The sequence below is a fragment of the Marmota flaviventris genome, chromosome 3 (genome assembly GCF_047511675.1).
Source record: "Marmota flaviventris isolate mMarFla1 chromosome 3, mMarFla1.hap1, whole genome shotgun sequence".
Lineage (NCBI taxonomy): Eukaryota > Metazoa > Chordata > Mammalia > Rodentia > Sciuridae > Marmota > Marmota flaviventris.
In genome coordinates, this window is record NC_092500.1 from 163,594,138 (window position 1) to 163,602,987 (window position 8,850).

An 8,850-nucleotide genomic window follows, 5' to 3' on the forward strand; every position below is an offset into this window, starting at 1 on the left:
TTTTATAATGAAAATCCTCTAATGAGAAATACAAATTATACGGAAGAAGTAAATTTATCCAGAGAGAGAAAATCCTACCTTTCAGTCTGGCTTGGTGTGTGCCACTCAGCGAGGGACCAGCAGGTGTTTGCAAGACAGCAGGACTCTGTTCTCTGAACGTGGATGTGCTGATGGATTTATTGCCACCTGTTATCTGAGGATGCTCTGTGTGCCCTTTGTCCACAAAGATTTAATTGGAAACTCCAACAGGTTCCACTCAGAGCCTTAGCTCCCTGCGTCAAAGGCAGGTAGGCAGGGCTGGAGAGGGCAGAGAAAGGAATAGCTTGCTGAGGGAAGAGGCAGGAGGCTGTGCTGTTTTACATCTGTGCTTATCTATCATCAAACCCTTTTAATTCTTGCCAGGATCGGAATACAAACTGGAACACAAGATGGAAGCAGGATGCAATTCCTGTCCCCGCCCAGTTAGTCAAAGGGGCTCCTTGTATCCCACTTTGCTTCCTGGAAAGAAACAAATCTTAGAAAAGTTACAGGGGACAGGGGAAATGTGCGCTTGCCATTCTAAAGCCATAAAAATTCTACATCTCTGGTCTGTATAAAGGCACAGGTTTTATACTACATCTTTGTATCCCAACACCAGCTCAGAGCCTGGCACATAGTGACCCCAGCACACCTTTCTTTCTTGTGTGGATGATTGGATGGACAGAGTGAGGTCGTGAAAGAGTGAAATCCATGGCAGCATCAGCTCACTGTGGGATCTTGGGGAAGCCCCATGGATCCATATTATTCTGACGTTAGGAGTCATAGTTGGGCAAGGGGCATAATCAATTCAAAAGAGCAAACACAACTAATGAGCAAGGGTGGAAGCAGAGGATTCCCACTTGTGGACCTGGTGGGTCCTTCCTAAGTGTAGGAGTTAATTCAGAGACTTTCCATTTAGGGCTAAAAAAAAAAAAAGAGAAGGCAATTATCTTAAAATGGAAATCTGCAGAGAAATAGGGAGAGGAGAAAAGAGCATTAGGGGAATGCATTACTCCTCTTGCTGTTGTAACAAGGTACTGCAAACTTGGGGACACAAAACATCATACATTTATTTTCTTGTAGTTCTGGAGGTCAGAAATCCAAAATAGCTGTTACTGGGTTAAAATCAAGGTTTCGGCGGGACTGGATTCCTACTGGAGACTCCGAGGGACAACAGTTTCTTTGCCTCTTCCAGTTCCTAGAGGCCACATGCGTTCCTTGCCTCATGGATTCCACCTTCAAGGCCAGCTGCGTGCCATGTTTAACTCTCTCCCTCCTTCATTACCAAGGACCCAGGTGACACTTCTTTCACCAGGCCCTCTCCACTCCAAGTACAGGACCTCTGGGGGCTTGGGGCAACCCCCAGCAGAGTGGAGCTGTGTCTAGTGGAGAAAAGCACCACGTGGGGGCTTGGCGTAGAGACCTCTAGTGAGGGAAAGCTGCTCTGAGACACCACCACACTGGGGGTACCCCAAATAATTGGGAAACCATGGTTTGGGGAACTGAAGACCTGAGTGAGAAGGTATAGGCAGAGAATTGTCATACTTTGGCATTAATAGAAACCACAGCAACAATGACAATAGCTATCATTTATGGCGTGCCTATGCCACTTTATGCATGTTGCTGACATGTAACTCATCTATTATAGGTATATATGTAATACTATATGTTATTTCATATATATTATAGGTTTTACACACACACATATACACACGTTTGTTAACTGTGCTTGTGTTTGTTCACAGGCAGGACAAACCTGGGGTGTCCTTACAAAATATTCATCCTGTAAATAATCAAAGCATTGTCTACTCAACAGGAATAAGCTCTCATCTTTGGTTATTTTTTTCATGTAAAAAATGAAACCAAAAGGCTGGAGAAATGAAAATTAATATAGACTATCAGTAGCTAAGTAACATCTCAAGTGTCCAATTACAAAAAATAATTTAAGTATGTGGACTTGAAAGATGATCATGTTGCTGTTAAAACAGAGAAAAAAGGATTATTATGAAGCTATATATAAACCCGGAAAAATTCAAACATAAACAAACACACATATTATAATTGGAAGTGAAAAAGTAGAATATCAAACTTTATATACTTTTATAATAGAATACACAATAGTCAGAAGGTGGAAGTAATTCAGATTTTCCTCCCAAAGATGGGTAGATAAGCAAAATGTGGGATGAATACACACACATTCGTATATGTGTGTGTGTATGTATACATACATTTATATATATACATACATATGGGATGGATATATACACACGTATATATATGTATATATGTGTGTATATATATGTATATACATGTATATATATGTATATGTACATATATATATCTCCATACACACACACACACACACAGAATGGAATATTAACCAGCCTTAAAAAGAGAGGACATTGTGACACATGCTACAATCTGGATTAGTGTTGAGGACATTATGCTAAGAGAAATGTCATTCACCAAAGAGCATATTCTGTTATGTTCCACTTAAGTGAGGAAACTGGATTAGTCAAATTCATAGAAATACAAAATAGAATGGTGGTCTCCAGGGTCTGGGCGAAGGGGAAATGAGGATTTTTTTTCAATACTGGGGGTTGAACCCAGGACATTCTCCACTGAGCCACATCCCCAACCCTTTCTATTTTTCATTTGGAGATAGGGTCTCCCTAAGTTGCTGAGGCTGGCCTTGAACTTGTGATCCTCCTGCCTCAGACTCCTGAGGCATGTACCACCATGGCCCTCTGGAGGTTGTTTCTTTAATGAGTATAAAGTTTCAGTTTTAAAGGATGAAAATTTCTTTGCACAACATTGTCAATATGCTTAGCGTACTGAAATGTGCATTTAAAAATGGTTAAGATGGTAAATCTTATGCTTATTGTGCTACAATTAAAAAATTTTAAAACTTGATGTATATTGTGTTATATATCATAATTTTATTAGCCAAACAATAAAGGAAAATTTAAAAACTAAAAATTTTACCAGTAAATAGCAATAACTTGATCTACATATAGTTATACTTGTGGACTCTGAGTCCTTGACTCATGATTTCCAGCCAGCAAAACCAGATTTGAAATGTGAGTCTCTTTCCAGTTAAAGTGGCTGGCGTTGAACATCCTCAGACAAGAAGCTTTTTCTCCAGGCCAAATTGCATCTAATCCAATTACATTTACCTTGAGCTGTGGCTGACATGGCCTGCCAGAGTCAACGGTCCTGTGGCTCTGATGTGGAGCGTGCTTTTGTTTCTCATTGCTTCCTGTTTCCCTCACTGTTCAAATATTTAACAATCAGTCCTGACTTCCTCATATTTAGCAGATGTCAGTGTTCAGACTGGAGAGGTTTGGTTCCCAAACCTTTGACTGTGGCTTGGAAGTCACAGGCTTCTGAAAAGAAGGTCAGGGCCAGGGGCAATATTTCCTTATATTGGCATAATCTACTTGGCATTAAGGAACCTGTAGGAGTAGAGATCTGTCCACAAAGAAAAAAAAAATTGTTATATCTGTGAAAGAAAGAAAGTGTTGGTTTCAGATTTAAGAGAACAAGGTGTTTTAAAACTCCAAAATCAGAGTTGAGGATATAGCACAGGGGTAGAGTACTTGCCGGGATGCTGAGGTCCATCCCCAGTACTGATAGAGAAAGAAGGAAGGAAGGGAAGGAGAGAGAGAGGGAGGGAGGGAGGGAAGGAAGGAAGGAAGGAAGGAAGGAAGGAAGGAAGGAAGGAAGGAAGGAAGGAAGGAAGGAAAAACTTAAAAAAAAAACAAAACACCCAAATCAACGTAAGTTGGAAATCCACGAAATAGGTACCAGTAGCAAACTCAGGAAAATATAAGTCGAGCCAAGACAGGAAAATTCAGCAACCCCCAACCCTGACCCAGCATCCCTTCACCCCAGTCCTCTTGAGGAGAGAGCCTCTATATTTGGAGAGAACAGATCTGGGAAGGTTTAAAGCCAAAGAAGACATGGAAGCTAACCCTGTGAAACCAGCTTCCTTTTACATAGCCAGGTCCCTTCAAACTCACTCTGGGTCTCCTCTGCCAGGGTTCCTGGGGAAGAAGCCTGCAGCTGCCCTGGTACAATGCAGAACTTGGCAGCGTGTTGCCTGGTAGGACTTTCCTGGGAGGCTCCCAGGGCTCTTGCCTCTTTCCTGCAACCTCAACCATTTCCTTCGTTTCTTCAATACAGACTTAACCCCACGCCCAAATCCATGTCCCCCTTGTGCTCACTCCTTGTTCTCAACCTCCCTTTGACTCTTCTGCACCGGGAAGGTCCCTCCCTTCTTCGGGGTTCCTCCCTTTGCCTCTCAGTGTATCATTTCAAGGACCTTTACTGTCAAGTTACTTCCCCAGATCACCAGGGCATATCCCCTCTGCCCCATTCGACTCCAGCCTGCTCTGCTTGGAAAAGGTAACCAAGCGACATCTACTAGTCGGTGCTTCCACCTCCTTCCCCTTAGTGCCCACCTGGGAGCTGTGTTGGAATTGGTCAAGAACAAACTGACCAAATCCAGAAGAGATCTCATACTTCATGATGCATGTGGCATTTTTTTTCTGGCACAACAGTTTTCTACTTCTGGACTGCATGCTTCCTGTTATAGTTTGGATATAAAGTGTCCCCCCAAACCCCTGTGATAATGCTGGAATAGTCGGAGGAGAAATGATTGGGTCACGGGAGCTGTGATCTAATCAGTCCATCCTACTTTAAATGGGTTGACTGTGTGGTGATGGCAGGCAGGTGGGGCTTGGCTGCAGGAGGTGGTCACTGGGGCCTGCCCTGGAAGGGCGCATCTTCCCTGTGGTCCCTCATCCCCGCTGCTTCCTAGTTGCCATGTCCCAAGCAGTTTTCCTCTGCTGTGATGTTCTGTTTCACCTCCAGCCCAGAGCAATGGAGTTGGCCCACCATGGACTAAATCTTTAAAACCATGAGCCCGAATAAATTTTCCCTCTTCTAAATTGTTCTTGTGAGGTATTTTGGTCACAGTGATGCAAAGCTGACTAACACACTTCTTAAAGGCAGAGATTTTTTTTTTTTTTATCTCCCTCATGTTTGTGTACCACACAGCACCTGGCATCTTGCCTAGTGGAGGTGCTCCGTAACTGTGTTATCAGGCTTCCCGTTACTAGACAAAATCCATGAGATGGGTTTATTTTAACAGTTTCTGAAGTTCAGTGCACAGAACTGTTGTTTTCAGCCTGCAGCGACTCAGTACATCATCATGGCAGGAGTGCATGGTTATGGAGGCCAGCTTACCTCAGGACAGCTGGGAAAAGGAGAGAGAGACAGGAAGGGGCCAGGATTCCAATCACCCGTTCAAGGGCACAGCCCCAGTGAACCAACTTCCTCTTTAATGCAGAACTTTTCACATACCTGATTGCAGGCTGTTGTATCACTATTCACAGGACCCGCTGCCTATTAAAACAAACAAACGAACAGCAACAACAACAAAAAACTATACCATTTTAAACAGAAGCACCTTCATATTCCTGATTTTAATTCTAGATAAAAGTATGATGCTCATACCAAAAAAAAAAAAAGGAGAAATATAAAGAAGAACAACAATCTCATCATTCAGATAGTCACTGTTAACATCAGTATTTATTCTTTGATGATGTTTTCTGAGCGTGTGTGTGTATGTACACCTATCAGTAATGGAAATCATTTTGTATATGCCATTTCATATAAAACTTTCTACTTAATACTGTTTTGTGAAGATTTTCCCATGCATAAAATATTTTCCTATCAGGCTTAGTGTCTGAATAATATTCCATTGAATAGATATATTAGTATTTATCCCACAAATTCCCTTTTGTTAGAGCACTTGGATGTGAAAGAACCACCCTGATCTGGCAATCAAAGGAAGTCTTTGACAAAGGGCACTTGGAGTTCCAAGGATGTCCCTTCAGACTATCAGCAATGGCACAGTGGCATCTGGTAAGGGAAGTCCAGCCATCAGTCTTCTCTTGGTTATTATATTTAAACATTTACTCTCTCTTAAGTTGCCACTGTTCCTATCATAGAGGGCCCTCTACTGTTTCCTCTCTTTTTCACAACACATTTGTGACCCTAATGACAATGAAAGAAATATGGAATATGGAATAGAAACAGAGATCTGTTTTCAGGAGGTCAGAGTAGTTTTTCACCTATAAATATCACTCTGATTCTGATGCTCAGAATTAAAAAAAAAACAAACAGCCAACACAACAACAAAGAAAAATGAAACATTAGCTTCTTCTTCCATCTTATGCTGAAATTTTTATATTAATGATTTTATTAGTTCACTCCTTCTTAATGGAAATGGACAGAACTCTCTAATCTGCTGTGGTTTATCTTCATAATATTTTCCTCTATCAAGATTTTCCAACAAATGAGGAAAGATACATATTATATGGGGAAACTCTGGGTCACCAGTGTGAGCTTTTCTGACCCGTCCCTTCCCTATTTTCCTTCTCCAATAAATATTTGTAATAAAAGAGTAGGAATTCACATTTCTATATAAGGTGTGGATTTATGTGAACCTTCTTTTAAATCCCTGAGAAACATAAATGATGTGAAATCTTTCCTGCTCACAAATGGAGACTTGGAGACGGAAGGAACTGAGGTCTGACTCCATCCAGGTCACACTGTGCATGTAAAGAAACAGTCAGCCTTGAAATCAGACTGGTGACTCTGAGTCTCATGTTCTGACCACATTTCCTACTTTCGGGGCCAACTAGATTTTTTTATTCCTTGGGAGTAGAGTAAGGATAGGATTTCAACAAATAAGAAAACAATGACCACTATATATTCTGAGTAGGGCCACTATTTCTTAGGAAAACACTCTCCACATACAAAAATAAAGTTGGGAGAAAGAAAAGGAGCAACATATTTTAATCTTTCTAGCAGATACTTATTAAGTAATAAGTGCAAGTTGTCTTTAGATAGAAGATATAAGAAAATTACAAGATGTACTACCTGATAATTAAAGGGGCATGCTATTTAGAACTTAGAAAAAGAGCCTGACACATGCTATTTTGTAAATGTTTTGTCAATCAATAAATGTATGATTAATGTTAGCTAAGAACTTTTTTGCTCTTTTCCAAAAGTTGCATTTCTTATCTCTTTTAATGCTTCCAACAATTGCATGAGAAAGTATTACTATCCTTATTTTATAATGGAGAAAAAAAATGAAACCTATAGAGAATAAATTTTTGTTCAAGTTCATAGAACTATTGAAATCAGGGCTTTAAGTCTGCCTAACTCCATGCCTCTTAACCATAATACTGTGCTATCCCCTGTCCCTGGGTGCTACTCTCTGAGCATATGTGACTATCAAATTGCTCTTCTGAATGTCATACTAATTATATTCCTACCAATAAAACATGAAAATTCCTGTTTCATTTTACTTTTGCTTGCACATTAGTTAAAATTAAAAATTGGAGACTATCTCATAAATTAAAACATAATGTTTTGCTCTTAATTATAAAACATAGTAAATGATGCTCAATCTCATTCATCATTAATGAAGACTTTAGTAACTAAGTAATGTTTACTTCACTTATTACACCAGTTGATTATCTCTTATTTTAAATGCTGAGACTAAAAGAGTTTTGGATTTCAATTGAGTTTTTCTTTGTGAGGGTGAGGGTGAGGGTGGGATGGAATATTCGCATATATTTCATGAGATATCTTGGGAATAGGACCCATCTCTAAACACAAAATTCATTATGTTTCATATACCTCTGATACACATAGCCTGAAGGTAATTTTATGCAATATTTATAATAATTTTGTGCATGAAACAAAATTTCATTGTGTGGAATTTTTCACTTGCAGCATCATGCTGACACTCAAAATGTTTGCATTTTGGAGTATAAAATACTCCAAAAATTTGGACTTTTGGATAGGGATGTTCAACTTGCATACCACCATTATATACAATTCATCCCCCAAATCTTCCTCCCATGTAAAAAAGTTTGATTTTCTTCATCAGTTATCACCATGATCTTCTCATGGTCAAACACAATGAATACTTACAGTCCTTCCATTACTTGCTTTCTCTTCTGTTTGGGGTAATAACAAATTAAATTTTTGTTTTCTTTTGGCTTGTGGAACATGTGCTCTGGGTCCTTTTCATCTCTTATAACCTTTCAAGTTTGACTGCAGGATACTTTTCCTTTGTCCATCCACTCTTCTTAGTGATCCCCCTAAAAGTGGACCTTGAACAGCTTCCCACTCTATACACAATCTTTGCTTTGTCTTTTTCAGGTCCTCATTATCAATTTGTTTATACGTCACAAATCTTAGTTCATCCCAGATGTCTTCTTGGATATTTACAAACAATCCAAGGAAGCCTAACAGATTCCCAAACAGAATAGTTTCCCTCTTTCATCAGCAGCAAAATGTCTCTCTCCTTCTCTGTGCCAGTCCTGTAAATGGCGCCAGAATCTATTCAAGCTCCATCAAACCTGGACTGTCATCTTCTGCAGCCTGTCATCCTATTTTAGTTCTGACCCTTGTGTAGCTTTCAAATTTGTTCCTGTGTGTCTTTCACACTAATGCCCACACCTTAAAACAAACCAACAGGTGTTTGTTGAATGGATACAGGAGTTAAAGAATTGGGTAGTGAGATAGCAAAGGGAAACAAATAATGGCTCATAGTACCCTGGTCATAGAGTCTCACATTTCCCCTGTTTTTCAAGGTGCGTTTGATAGTTTTCTTCATTCAATGCAATGAAAGGCAATTCTAAAATGGACATCAATTGGCCTTTTCTTGAACGTGTTCCCCTCTTGCTCAATCTGGCCCCTCTTTTGCTTCCTTTTCCCTCTCCCTGGCGAGCGCCGGCCCTCCCAGCA